Source organism: Corapipo altera, unplaced genomic scaffold (assembly GCF_003945725.1).
Source record: "Corapipo altera isolate COAL_440 unplaced genomic scaffold, ASM394572v1 44, whole genome shotgun sequence".
Lineage (NCBI taxonomy): Eukaryota > Metazoa > Chordata > Aves > Passeriformes > Pipridae > Corapipo > Corapipo altera.
Genome location: NW_020884880.1, coordinates 10,974,542 through 10,981,726, shown reverse-complemented (window position 1 = coordinate 10,981,726; position 7,185 = coordinate 10,974,542).

Below are 7,185 nucleotides of genomic sequence, written 5' to 3'. Positions count from 1 at the left end.
CGGCACGGCACGGCACGGCACGGCACGGCACGGCACGGCACGGCACGGCGCGGGCGCTCAGGCGCGGTGCGGACGCGCCCGGCAGCCGCAGCCGCCCTGCGCCATCCCGCTCCCGCCCGAGCCTGCAGCCACCCCCCTTTCCCCGTGCACGCACGGGCTGCCGGGCCTCCTCCGCCGCCCTCACGCAGCCCCGCCAGACCCCTGCCCGGCCCCGGGCACGGCTCCCCCACTGTCCCGGCTGCTGTCCCGGCTGCTGTCCCGGCACAGCCCCCGGTGCAGCGCCCCCCGCGGCCGCCCCGCGCTACCTCCGCCCCCGCCGCGCGCCCGCTTGCGCCGCTTCCGCCCGCGCCGCGCAGCCCGAAGCCCCGCCCCCTGCCCCCCCCCCCCCCCGCGGGGCCGCTCCCGCCCCCTGGCGGCTTGAGGGGGCTGTGCAGCCGCCTCGGGAACGGGCGCCCTCCCTCGGCATCGTGCCGGGAATTTGCCGTCGTTCATGCTCCGGGTATTGTAACCCGCATCGGCGCGGGCTGGACCAGCATCTATCTTACGAGGAGAGACTGCGGGAGCTGAGCCTGTTTAGTCTAGGGAAGAGAAATCTGAGAGGGGGTCTCATTAATGCATATAAATACCTCAAAGGCAGATGCCAGGGGGATGTTTCTAGACTCTTTTCAGTGCCCAGTGACAGGACAAGGAGCAATGGCCACAAACTAAAACATGAGAAGTTTCACCTCAATATGAGGAAGAACTTCTTTACCTTTAGGGTGGCAGAGCACTGGAACAGGCCACAGAGAGGTCATGGAGTCTCCCTCTCTGGAGACATTCTAAACCAACCTGGATGCATTCCTGTGTCACCTGCTCCAGCTGACCATGCCTTGGCAAGGGGTTGGACTAGATCTCCTGAGGTCACTTCCAACCCTAACTGTTCTGTAATTCTGTGACTGTTTGCGGCTGGGGTGCTCTATAAACTCCCACTACAATAATTGCGTAAATAAAATCCACTGTGGGTGCATGACTGCGCTGGTGAGTTACCTCGGGCTCTTCCTGCAAGGGGGTGTTTAAAGGAAGCTGGTATCAGTTAAGCAAAGGTGAACGTAAGGGCAAAGCAAAGAACATAAGGTCACATTAAACAGCTGCAGAGTTGATAGCATTCAGGAGTATCTGTTGTTCACCTCAACTCAACCCCTTCAGGACTGTCCCTACCCAGACAAGCGAAGGTATGGGTTACAAGTCAGATGTTACAGGTGCGTGTAGGTGAAAGTTGTGTTTCCAAAATTGCATCCCTTGTAAAATAAACACAGTTACAGCCCATGTTGTCCCGGCGGCTTGCTGATCTCACCTCTGCTCTACCTCCCCACCAGTATCCCCACACCTGCACTATGCCATGCTGCACCTTTCCCTCCCTTCCAGTGGGCGTCAGGGGCTACCTGGCTTCTCCTCGGTTTCCAACCTTTATATTCTTCAGAGGTTAGATGCAGGAAAAATCAGCATTTAAATCTGTTACTGTTCTAGAAGAAGGGATATTTATACACCAGAGTGGCCAGTGGCCTAGACCTGAGTAAACAGACAAAACTGTTGGCAGGTAGTATGTCAGCTGCTGAATAAGTTGCATATAAAACTTTTCTTACATCAACTAGTTCACAGTTACTTATTTCAGAATCTTGGGAAACGTGTTTTGGTAAAGTTGGTTGTTATTGGTTTTTTTCTTGTTTGTCTGGAAAACATTGGTGTTCACCTTAGAGTTAATTTAAATTTGAAAAAATAGGCAATCTTGGAACTCAATAGAAAGCTGTATTATCACAGAGAATTCAGAATAGGCTTATATATTTGATTATGCAATCCATCCCACAGACAAAAGTATTTTTCTAAATTGTACAATGTTAAATGAGGACAAATAAAACCAATAAAAACTGAATTATTTGCTAAGTAAGCTTTTGAGTGAACAGTTTGACTATATATCGTGCAGCACCAACAATATTGTTGCTAGAAGTATTTTCTAAAGCAGAATCACTTCATCAGTTTCTGTGGGTATTTTCTTATGAAGATTTCCTCTTGAAAAAAATCAAAAACAGATGGTCTGAAATGGACTTCACATTACAAATATACTGCAGCTATTTATCACCATTTATTACTATATTGTTTGTTCAGTGATTAATCCTCTATTTTCACAGACATGTAGTGAACAGATGTAATGTCTTTGCAAATATAATTTATATGGTATTTAGATTTTACCAGGGAGAGAAAGGGAAATCTGTCAATAATGTAATAGCAGGAAGATTTCCTTGTGAAGGTCACAAAATTATATTAAGAAATCTGTCTCCACTATTAATATACCCTCTGTGGACAGGAACTCTCAACTATTAATAACATTCTTAATTCCTATTGCCTAAAGGCATCATGTGTCTGGTCATCTTTCATAAACATGCATCTCACAATATCACGGGATACTTTTCCCCCTTATCTGTGTGGTAAAAACTGTATGACAAAACAATATCAAGCACCATGTTTCTCCTCAGTGACATATGAAAATCAAAACTTAACAGTGTTTGTATGGTCCTTAAATTTGTGGGTAAAAATATTCTTGGCATCATTTCAAGGGACAGATAAAAGCCCAGGACTGGAGAAGTGAAAACTTGATATATTGCAGTGTTCTGTGTTACTTTTCACAATAAAAAAAAAAAAAATAGGTTGAGGCTGCAATATTATTTCATTCCTCTCATGCCATTCATTTTCTGTAGACTGTTCTTCTGACATTAATTTGCATAACTATTGCTCTGTCCTTTTTAAATATGTATTAAGAATTTCCTCTCATAATAGATGTTTAAACTGCTGAATGGTAATGGCTAGTGAACAGCACACTAATCAGTATGCTTTGTAGTTCCTGTACCTTCTGCCTTCTTACTTAACCAATTAATCCTCTAATCTATATATGCAGATAAGACTATATGCAACCTTATACTTGCCTTACTGCCACTCCTATTTTTCCCTCCTCCTGATCCCTTACCAGTTGTTTATACCCTTTCACGTTAGGGAATGGGCTTGATCTGGGCCTATGCATTCCCCTTGAAATGCATTTTTTCCCCAAATTGTGAATACTGTATACTCACTACTGCATTAAAGCTAACAGTATATTAATATTGCTTGAAAAACCTCCATCAGGCATGCTTGAAGTACATGTAATTACGTCATGTTAGTGTATCCTTTAGGTCATCTCTAGTTGTCTTCTGTGTTAAAACCATCTCCCATTTGGCAGAGAGGCTCCCAAAGATGCAGATCAACTTTGCAGTCTTACTGACTAATAACTAATGAAATCTGAAATGTAGTATCATATAATTATTGTCTCTATAGTCCAGGAAACGATGGTGAAGTTATTAAAGAGAGCAATGAAGGCAGAAGAGTTATGGAAAAAATTGTGAAGACAGCTTGTAGTTTTCAATTTAAAATATAAACTTGATTAGAATTTTTAAAAATAGATTTTGCCATTTTTACTTTAGATTTAATTGCCAGAACGTCTTAGGATAACAGGAACGAAAAAATTCTGCTGGAATAATGCAAACATCTTGAATGTCTGCATTAGGATTAGCCTAACTCTCAGGAACTAGAATCACAATGTGTACTGTAGCTAGATCTTATATATGTACAGGTTAACAAAAAGTATATTCCTGTCTTATATTCTCCTGGCCTTTCCCTCCCTCCCCTGCATGTTTGTTTTTTGGTTTTGGGTCTGTTGGGATTTTTTGTTTGTTTGTTTGTTTTTAGCATGACCACTTATGTATTTTCAGTGGGTTCTTCATATTCTGTTTTTCCAGTGATCCATCCTATGGTAGAGGAGAATTGATTAGCATTTACATCTCGGAATTTAGGCATGCCCTTCATGTTCATTCCCTTTTGTTCTTGGAGTTAGAATATAGGCAACATCAGACAGGATCAGAATCAGATAATGCCAGAACAGCATGTGATCTTGCAGTAGAATAAATACTTTACTAATAAAGTTACACTTGAAAAGGGAGATGAACAAATCTATCTACCGGAGCTAAATGGAATAGAGCTGGTATAAAAGACAGATTATGACATGTATTCAGAATGGCTTTTGAAAAGTGAGATATCAGCAGAGGCTAAAACTCAGGCCAGCCTCCTAGGAATGAAAATTACAATTTAATTGTAATTAAACAAGAGCTGGCTAAGGAGTTGACTGAAACTTTTGAAGTAAGTGACATGCAAGAAACTTTTTAGCCAAAATTAAATATTTTGCAAACCTCAGTTACAAGGAAGGTCTTTCCCCGTGTGCTGGTTTAAGAGTGAACTGGTGGGAGAAATGAACCCGACTCAAGAGAGATTACAAGTCAGACTTACAATTTACTAAAAAGATTACAATAAATGCAGTGATACAGAAAAAAACCCCTGGTTTTAACGCCCCCAAAAACAGATGCAGAACCCAGCACCCTGGAACAAGAACAGAACAGTGTTCATTAGCCTCTGTGCTAAGCACCATGTGGCCCCCCTAGGTGCAAAGTAAAAGGAAAGGAAAACCTGTTGACCTGGGCGATGATCACAGTCTTGTCGACAGCGGCGGTCGCAGTCCTGTTGAAGTTCTGGTCCTCCTCTAGATCAGGAGTGGTACCAGAAGTCCTATAACCTGAAGTTTATATATGCTCAAGTTCAGGTGGGAATGCCCAGTACCTCCCCGAGGGAGGGGAGTTTCACAATGGGTGATTTAGCTCTGCGAGTCATGGGATATTTTTGGAATCTTTGATGGTCTAGGTGTTGCAGCTGCCTATTATGCCAGTTCATTGTGGCCCATTAGCAGAGATGACACCTCAGGCTCGGTGTGAAGGTGTTAATGCCTCTCCCGAGGGGAGTTATCACAGCTCAGTCATCGGTGTGAAAACAAAAGAACACTCCCCTGCCTCAAAGGGCTTCTTTAACACTCAGCTTGTGCCCTGGGCAGCTGCTGCAAACAATCCATTTATTAACAGTCCATCAGAAATGACATACAGGGTGTAGATTACCCAGTTTTCCTTATACCCACATAGTGATAAACTGGTACCAGCCCCTCTAACTAGGACACCCCCATACTGCCTTCTTTACCACTGTGAGCTAATTTACTCTTTAATTGATTATTTGCTTCTGACTCATCAAGGAAAAAGAGGAAGAGCTGGCAGGTACAGTTCCAGCCTTCCATTTGCAATAGAAGCAAGAAATGATCAATTTTATTTATGGTCCAGGTAGGATGAAATACTAGCCATTTCTGTAAAGAAGAGTGTATGTCAAGGCTTGTTAGAACCTTGAACTGTGGTGACCACTGGTTACCAGTGTTAATGTGGCTTCTCCACTGGGACACAGCATCTGTTGGAAACCCAGTGCCTCAGGCTGGAGAAGCAACCAGTGCTGTAAACACTGCCATTGTCTATAGCCTTAGGAGTGTGCTTCATGTAGCAAAGGTGTTTGATTTCCAGGGAACCACCTCCTGCCTTTGAATCACCCTCTGAGTGCCTCATGCCTTTTCAGAAATATTCACATGAGCATGCAGTTAGGCTGCTCACCCCTTGGGTACAATGGTGGCAAACTGAAGATAACCAGCACAGGAATTTGGACAGAACAGCTTCTAAGGCACAGAGGGAAGCTCCTGCCCCTGAAGAAGCACAGGACAGATGCACAGCTGGGGCAGGAACATTCTTGCTATCACTACTAGCAAGAATCTGGGAAGGGCAATCTGCAGCTGCTGGCCATGCGTCTTCACCTGGCTTTCCAGTGCTGACAGAGCAAGTTTAGCTGTTTCATCATCTTTGGAAATTTTCTCACCAAAGGAACTACCAGTCAGTCTCGGTTCCTGCAAGGTACTGCAAGGTATTGGTGCACGCTGGAGGAGGAAGCACCAAAACCACACAGGATTTGGGATCAGAGAAACCTTTCTGAGGTTACTGAGCAGAAAGGTTAAAACCTTTCAGTAAAATAGTGCTTAAAAGGCAGTTCTCAAGATTGCAAGTGAAAATTTAGGCCTTTGTTTCCTAGAAACACTCAAGATGGGATCACGTGACTTTACCTCCATGTGTGTACAACAAAATCAGTCCTCCAGCCTTGTATATTAAATATCCACTTGCCATAACAAAAACCCCCAATAATGTGGACTCAAACACATTCACATGCCTTCATAAACACATTCACACAAATATTCTTCCCTGCAATGCGAGAGTAGGACCCCAAAGAACGTGCCAGGAGAAGAGCAAAGATAAGGAGACACGGGAGCAAGGCTGATTATTCTCACAGCATGCAGTAGCAGCACCTCTACGAGAGAGAAGGTGACCTTTGTGTGGGAGGGGTGCAGGGCAGTCCCCATGTGGTCCCAAAATAGGTTCTTTTACCTGATGTGCAAGAAGCCAATCCACAGAGTTGAGGTATTAGATGTATTTACAGTTCTGCACAGAAAGTGGCGCTGGGGGGCAAACCAGTACGACTACCAAAACTTTTCCCTATCTATAAATTTTAGTAAGTGAAGGCATCGATGTTCATTGGCTACAAGTTACCTAGTTCTCTTATTAACTGGTATTCTATTTTCTGTTGGTTGATGATCTCTCGCTTCTCATGCTAACCAGCCTGCGTGTTCTTTCTCTTCTTCTAGGTCACTGGGTTTCATGGGTCAAGGGTCTGTAGGTCCGTGGTCACGATCTTCCCCTGCTGGAATTACCTTGTATCCAGTCAGAGGTGAAATCAACACAGTTGTTGTCTTTATTAGTTTCTTCCTTACCCTGGGAGTTCTGCCAAATGGCCCTATGGCCTGTAAATTCTGCATTGCGTTCACCATCAGTGGGCATCCCTCTCTTCGGTTTTGTTAACCTCCCCCAAGGTCTGAGATCATTCAAACGTGTCAAGCCCTAAGCCTTAACAAGACAATTCTACCGACGAGTAATTTAGCTTTCCAACACGTGGGCGTCACTTAGAGCTCGCTTGTTAGCTGCCTATCTGTTTCACGGATTAAATCCCCTTTGTTGTTGATTAGGCTTGAAAACATACAAAAATTAAACACCAAAGAACATCCTTTTTTAAGAAAAATCTTTTTACATATTCCACGTTTCCCCGCAACTCCGCCTCACCTGGCGGGGGCGGACGCGCAGGGGCGTATGAGGGCCGCGCGCGCGCGCGCGCGCGCTCCCGGGACGGCAGGTCTGCGCATGCGCGGCGGGTCCTCCCGCA